Source organism: Pelobates fuscus, chromosome 9 (assembly GCF_036172605.1).
Source record: "Pelobates fuscus isolate aPelFus1 chromosome 9, aPelFus1.pri, whole genome shotgun sequence".
NCBI classification, from domain to species: domain Eukaryota; kingdom Metazoa; phylum Chordata; class Amphibia; order Anura; family Pelobatidae; genus Pelobates; species Pelobates fuscus.
In genome coordinates this window covers 124,699,219-124,707,231 of record NC_086325.1, presented here as the reverse complement: position 1 = coordinate 124,707,231, position 8,013 = coordinate 124,699,219, and the positions used below count along the sequence as shown (strand labels likewise).

Sequence of the window (8,013 nt, the reverse complement as noted above, 5' to 3'; positions counted from 1 at the left end):
CATGCCACTATTGTTCATACCATTACAGCTATCACTCAAGCAGCGGGGGAAGCCTGGTTAAGTAAAACTGATATCACAATGCATTTCAGACTGCCATCATCCACCCTACACTGGCACTTATGGGCAGCAGTCATATATTTCTTCTCCTGCTTAACTTTCGAGTCAAGAGCAGCCACAATCTTAAATATATTCGTAGAACTATTTGTTGGTTGTGGTTAAACATATCCAGATGCCCCACAGTCATACACTGCCGAGATGATTTCTTGTTGGTCAAAAGGAACGCCTTTCCCTCTAGAAGCTTCAAGGAAGCCATTAGTATGTCTGAACACTTGGGGGTCCCAGTATTCCCTAAGGTCACAGAAGACCCAGACACTATCGTTACATTCCTGGGCATACAACATGACTTGGCATCCTTGCCAACAAGTTACCACGTGAGAAATAGGAACAGTCACAACAACACCAATTACCAACTCCTGCTTGGTACGCGCAACCGCATGTAACTACAATCCCTGCCAGGTTCCTTAAAATTTGCAATGCGTATCATACCGCAGGCTGCACTTTCATCTCAGACCACTTTGCTTTTTCCACACTCCCGCATGATGATCAAGGGCTGTCCCTAGACAACCAAGCCACGGCAGACCTAACCACACGTAATGGTAAACTACTGTGGCAGCTGACGTGACAGCCGCCATGGCAGGGGGTCATTTATGGTCATGGATTACATGAACCTCGCCAACATAGCCGGGCTCTGACTAAACTGGCCTTGTCAACCAGCACTCAACACGCTTGCTACAGGGTTTCCACTTATACAATACGTTTCATGTTGGACCATGACTTAGATAGCTGGTTTGAGGTTTCACCATTTATGGCATTCACTTCTTTTGCCACCTTAAGTTAAATATTCTCGCACAACCTGGTTAAACTTTCTCACGGACATTCAACACTATATGTATTTCTCCTTCCCAAACAACAAAGGTTCCTATCCTCCTACCCCATCCATACCTTACTTGGAGACGTAGCCAAGCGGACGTTCCCGCTACAACTAAATACTGGCCATAGACAATGTTGAAACCGTATCAGAACCACTCGACCATGCACCAATGCAGTCATCAAAACTGCTACGTATCTAGCCTTTAACTGCTTTCTCAAGGTATAACTCACTATCAGCTGCAAACATCATAAACAAGAGTGCCTGTTGACCTCTTATTGTTCTAAAACACACAATACCACTATGTCCGGTCCCTTCCTAAAACTAAGACGAGTCAGATGTGTGAACCAGTGCATATAACCTACTATCTTACAAGCAATGCTGGGTGTCCGGTTTAAGGTACTGGTTACGTTCTTGGGCACGCCACCATACGCACCACTGAACCATTACTGTCACTGTACAATACTGTCCTTACCACAGGTAAGTTCATGCACTATATAGCCAAGATATCCCAGCACATGTTAAAGACACAGGGCCGCTCGGAATCATAGGCTTATGCGACTTACATACCACAGCCGGTTCAGGAATTAGGAAGCTTTCATTAAAATGTCTACCTGATGGTTAACAAATGCACTATGATCCTGTATGTTTTGCATTAATATTTCTCTTTTTGCCCACTTTTTACCGGCCTACAGCATACGTCGGTTTCAGCACACCTCAACCGATTATTCCTAAAGCTACATCGCTACAACCATCTTATTCTATATCATATGAGAGTGCCCCGAACACAAATATATATATATATATATATATTATTTGACCAAATCTGAAAACAGAGCTGGATGTGTCCTGGACTTTCATTACCCTAGAAGGCTGTCGTTACAGGATCTGTGACAAAATCCTACCTGGAAGAGAGGTGGTGTGTTGCACTACTTACAATAGGTTGGTTTCTGGGCACTCCTGATCCCATAACAAATACAACATGCAGTTCATTTAACTGTTCCAGGGATAACTGCAGGTTATTTAACCTAAGATGACTTTTTTTAAATGTTCATTTTAGTAACCTACTCAGAAGTCGAGTTTTTAAAACCAACATTGCAATGTGATTGCTCAGCATCCTATATTGGGGTTTGTAACATCCTAGCTGCTACATTGAAATAATGGGATAATTTCTGTTAAGTGCAAAATTTGAATAGAAATGGCATAGCCAAGCTGGAAACATAGTTTCAGTTCTGTCTTGTTTTTGGCACATTGTATTGGTGACTGTACCCTGTTTGCACCACGTTTCAGAATGATCCACACCTATCGTCTAAAGCTGGTCATTACAGAGAAGGAGCGTGAGTGTAAGCTGCAGGAATGGAGGGGGTGAGGCATTCTAGGCACCAGAACAGCTGTAGTGGTTATGGTACTTGCTAGTTCCTTTAACAAGTTACATGCTGTCTTTCTTTCTACAGGGCGTGAACAGGCCAGCCTAACAGGACAGCGTCTGGCACTTCTTGCAAGTGAAGGGAATAACTTTAGCTGCATTATTTATTCGTCATTGACCAGATCCACAGAAACTGCTGATATCATCAGTCAGAATTTACCAGGTGAGCCATGTGTACAGGGGAAGGAAAGGTTTTACTGGACCCTCTATTGCACATGTGGGATTAGGCTGCTGCATGTAGACCTCTGAAATCCCAATTCTTGCTGCCTATGCATATTTTGAATAGTTGCAGAATAACCGTTATTGAGCTGTTTTGTTGGTGGTTTGGCTTTCTTTAACCTCCCTGGCGGTATGATTATGTCAGGAATTTTGTACCAAAAGCGGTACCATTTTTTTGCATGGAAATTTGGTGTTATGTATTGTAGGCCAGTAATTACTTTCTTAAACCTGACCAAAAGTACTCTCAGATGTGATAAAGTTCGAAACATAAAATCATGAATTATAATCTAATATAATTTTATTCAATAATGTAATAAATAATGAAATTTGTCAAACAAAGAAAATTCAGTAAACATCCTGGGTGTGGTAAATTTTGAAACATGGGACTGCACATAGACCGTCATCACAATCAAGGCAATGGAATCTGGTTTCCTTTCGGATTTTTTTTCCATTGCTATCTCGCTTTGAGCAGCAAACTACGCACATCCTTGTAGGTGCTGCCTTTTTTGCGGTTGGCGGGATGTAATCCATAAAGTGACGACCAGTCAGGCGTTCTGGGTTGACAACGTCAACAGCACGACGTCCAGATCTGTTCACGGCCACTGATGCCGTTTGGTAGTTCACAAAAATCCGCTCCGCCACCGTCCAGATAAAGTCAGAATGAACAAGAGGCTTGTCACTCTTTCCTCTGTGCAGTATATAGGCATTCCAGAGGCATTGTTCCAGTAGATGCCTGAAGATTTTTTTGTAATATTTTTTTTTTGTTGTTTCCGCATAGCCAGATAAAATGTCATCGCCTGATCAGCTCTATCTACTCCTCCCATGGTGTTGTTGTGGCTTCATGACATCTTTCCCACCTCTTGTGTGGACCATGGCAGTAGAGGTGTTATGCACTGTACTCATTAGGCATACGTCTTTTTTGTCACGCCAACGCATTGCCATCATCTTTCCTTTCTGCCAGGCAACCATTTCTCCTGTTTTCAGTTTTTTCTTGGCAAACATAGATGGCAGGTCACGTCGGTTGGCCCTAACGGTTCCATATCCATCAGTCTTGTGTTTTATCAGAAACTCGTACTGCTCAGGCGATGTGTAAAAGTTGTCCGTTGTCACACAATACCCCTGATTCAGCAATGGCTCAAGCAGTGTAAGGACTGACGTTGCCATCCCATAGCCACTGTACCTGGGGTTGAATTGTGTTCCTTTACCGGTGTATATGACGGAATTCCATATATAGCCAGTGGCAGACTCGCAGAGCATATAGGATTTTATTCCAAACCGTGCTCTCTTGGATGCGATGTATTGAATCCAGCTGAGGCGTCCCTTGTAAGCCATCAGACTTTCATCAATGCTGATGTCTCTATCTGGCACATAGGCCTGCTGGAATTTTTTTAGGATCATTTGGTATACTTCCCAGATCTTGAGTTTTGGCGCTGGATGTGTGGCTTCGTCAAATTCCTCGTTGTTGAAGTGCAAATTCTTCATTATGAGGGAAAATCGGTACTCTGACATGATGGTGCCAAAAAATGGGGTTGCCAGCCATTTATTGGTAGTCCAGTACCATTTCTGCAGGGGTTTCCCCACCACCCCCTGAAGAAGTATTAGCCCCAGAAACTTCCAGATGTCCTCTTTAGTCACTGGTTTCCATTTTCTGTTCCTGGAAAACTTGCTATGCAGAGTAGCTGATTGCTGCTCATTGTAGCGATTTGTCTCCGTGACAATCTTTTCAATGACGTCATCTGTGAGAAATAATTTTAGGTATGCCAAAGGATCATTGTGCTCAACGTCTACCTTCATCCCAGGTGATCCAGTAAACGGAAATCTTGGCGGCGGTACCTCATCCATACCGCAATCAATAAGGCACCAAGTGCGCACATCACTGAGCTCGGGTGCAGAATCGTCGCTGTCGCCACTTCTCTGGTCACTGTCGGTCGGATGACGAATCTTGCCACGAATCGCTATCACAGTCGCTCAATTCTGCGAGGGGCTCTGTGTCGCTGCCGCTGTCACTCATCTGATCCAAACCCGCTTTGGAGATGCTAAAGTGACGCTTTGATGCCATGGTAAAAAATTTATTTTATGGGCAGAAATTACAGCAAAAAGGGCAGGCAGGGCATTGTAGGATGATCAAATTTCAAATCTGAGGTGATATTGTGTCAAATCTGAGGTGATACAATGTAATCTGACAGGATTTCACTGTATCACCTAACTTTATGTGTGTGTGTGTGTGTGTGTGTGTGTGTCACTTTTATGCTTGAAACATTTGAATTACCCGCCCAGTTCCGCCCCCATGAGCCTCTGCGGCTCACAGAGAAGGAACCAGGAAGTCAGATGGAGGCATCCGCCGGGGCTCTCACCGGCAATCACAGCGCGGGGACATCGCTGGATCGCAAGGAGAAGGTAAGGAGACTCCGCTGCCAGCTCTGTTATCTACCCCGAGCGTGACTCGGGGTTACCGCTTCTGGCAGCGAAAATTAACCCCGAGTCACGCTCGGGAATACCGCTAGCCTGGTTAATCTTCTTATAGATATTAAAATGTGCAGCTCCAGTCTGCTTCACGAAGGACGTCCAATCCGACCAGTTCCTGCGGAATCCAAGTGGATACCAGATCTTTCTGTAAGCTATATCTAGTGGTGACTCTATTTTAAAGCGTTTCTGGTGTGCGTTCTGTTTCTGCTTTTAACCCTGGTCATTGTCTCCATCTTAGTATTTTAAAGATGGCCCACGCATTGAGGCTGCATTCAGGAAGTACATCCTCCGTGCAGATCCAGAACAAACAAAAGACAGTTATGAAATAATAGTCTGCCATGATAATGTGATCCGCTACTTTGTATGCAGGTAAACTGCTTCCACTTATCATTCTAAATCATCTGTGGTCACCACAGGTATCTTCCAGGCCCTCTATTCCTAACCTGCATTTTTGTTTTTCTTTAAACACCCTTATTTAACAAAGTAAATGGAGTACACTAAACCCAGAACAACTATACACAATTGAAATGAGAATCCAGTATTGTAAAATTGTGTGCCATTTTTACTATAATGAACTGTGCTGCTTATTTAACAGGTTTTCATCCAAATGTTCTCAAATCTTGTGGTAATTGGATGGCATGTACTAAACTGACAGCCTTTACAGCAGGCTTCCGTAAACTCCAGCCCTCCAGATGTTGCTGAACTACAACTCCCATGATTCTCAGACCATTTAATTCATAGAATCATAAGAGTTGTAGTCAGGGCCGGCTGGGGATACAAAGCTGCCCTGTAAAAATTTATGCCAGCTCCATAAATCATTGCGCCATGTAAGGTTATGTCGAGATTCTTTTCTAATATAAAATATTGGTCCTTTCAGAGTAACTGTTGAATTATACAGTAAGCATACTCGCATGCAGACAGACAAGCTAATTGATATAAATGATCTCATTGACATAAAAACACAAGCTCACTCACTAGCAAGCGCGCGCACACAGCTTATTGTAGTGGTACTGGTGTCTATAGCCTGTCCCTGCAGGCTTTTTAATGTATAAACTGACCTTTCAGAGAGAAGGCAGTGTTTGCATTGCTTCAAAGTGACAATCACTCAGATGGTCACTAGAGGTGCTTCCTGTGTTTCTACATTAAGGGCCTCCACGCTCTGGAGGCACTGAACATTCCCCATAGAGATACAGTGATTCAATGCATCTCTATGAGGAGATGATGATTGGTGTAGCTTTTTGCAGCTAATCCTATGGCAAAGCATTGGATTGGCTGAGATCATCAAGCTTGATGATCTCAGCCATAGAGGCAGGGCCAGTGGAGGGGAGACCAGCATGGCGTGGGGAAAAGTGAATAAAAAAACCCACTAATGACAGACACACTGACACACATTACTACTACCTGTGGGCGACCGGGGGTTGTGCAGGGCAGACAGCCGTCTGTGCTGGTGGCCGCAGGGGGAGCTGTGATGGCGGCCACTGGGGGAGCTGTGCTTTCTCTGCTCCCCCCCGCCCTCCCTCGCGCGCTACTTAATGATTCCGCGGCTGGAATATGACGTCATATTCCGGCCGCAGTCTCATTAAGCTGGGGAGCAGAAACCGCACACCTTGCAGTTTGCCTGGCCCTGGTTGTAGTTGAGCAACATCTGGGGGGCCAGAGTTTGGGGAATCCTGCTTTACAGCATTAAAAATAACCTCTCAAGACCCATATTGTACAAACTTGTCTTATGCCTTCCATGTACTGACAAAATGTATATCTTCATCTACAGGGCACTACAACTCCCACTGGAAGCTTGGCTCCGACTGCCTCTCTATCATGGTAGTATTACAAAGCTGGTGATAAAACCTGAAGATGCTTGGTGATGCTGGCTTTATGCCCCCGGGGAAACTCACGGGAGCTTAGCTCTGAGCTGGATGTCCTCCTAGAGACACACAAGTTACCATGACTCCCTTACCTTTCTGTTTAATATACACTCTCCAGTTGAAGCCGTCTTTCAATGCATATATTGCACACAGCATGGGTGGACCAAATGATAGTATAATTTTTTCTCATCCCTGCACTAAGATGAAGGTTCTAGTTTCTGAATATGCAGCACCATGTTCTGAGTTACAATGCCTTGTGTTCACCAAATGGCTTTACAACTCAAGCTTGGCACCTCCTATTGCTCACCTGTACGACATTGCAGACCCTGTAGCTATAGCTTGGCTGCCTAGTCCAAATGGCTTCTTGCAAAACAAAGTACAGTTGAAAGAAGTTACCTGGCTTGGTTAGTGTAAATACTGTATCTTAAATATAAGGGGCAGTTATAATAAAACAATGTAACAACCCATTTGTATGCATGTTGACAGGACTGCTTAATTAAAAGCAAATAAAGTGACTTCCTACTTATTTTCATTATTGTATTGGTGGCTTCTGGCTTCACACTTCTCATAGGTACTAGATGTTCTGAGCGCTCCATATGTTCAGAACTTGAACTAAAAGTTCATCCTTCATTGTATGTGGGTCGTGTGGACTTGCCACTCAAAGGGAGTATCTGATCTTGTTTGTGTTTGGCAGATACCTTGTGTGACCACTGTGGCTACTCTTCGCACCAGAACTGTATTAACCTTGAGACTTTCACCTAGGGTTTGGACATGGGCTGGTGGGGTCCTGTTTGGCCTCCCTGGCTGAGCCCCCTCACTTCATTGAGGGAGCATTTGTGGTCTGCACCTCCTTCAGCTACTTAAGAGCTCCCTAGTGCTTTTGGTCATTGATGGAGCACCGAGAGCTGTTAAAGTGGTCTGCATCTGATATTGGTGCCGAACACAATACTAAACCACCAGGGATCCAGCTTGCCTTCCACTAGACAATGTGAGGATATTTATATGGTGATGATCTTAACATTATAAACATTATCGAATTGATATATTGGCACTGTTTCCCTTAATTTAATGCTAAGAGCTACTCACTATTTTAACGCTTATAGACCCTGGAG

The 8,013-nt window shown here is 44.1% G+C and overlaps 1 pseudogene; it reads left to right on the top strand.

Annotated features, from left to right (window-relative positions):
• Positions 1-2,219: 2,219 nt before the first annotated feature.
• On the top strand, positions 2,220-7,360 carry LOC134573676 (serine/threonine-protein phosphatase PGAM5, mitochondrial-like; annotated as a pseudogene).
• Positions 7,361-8,013: the final 653 nt, after the last annotated feature.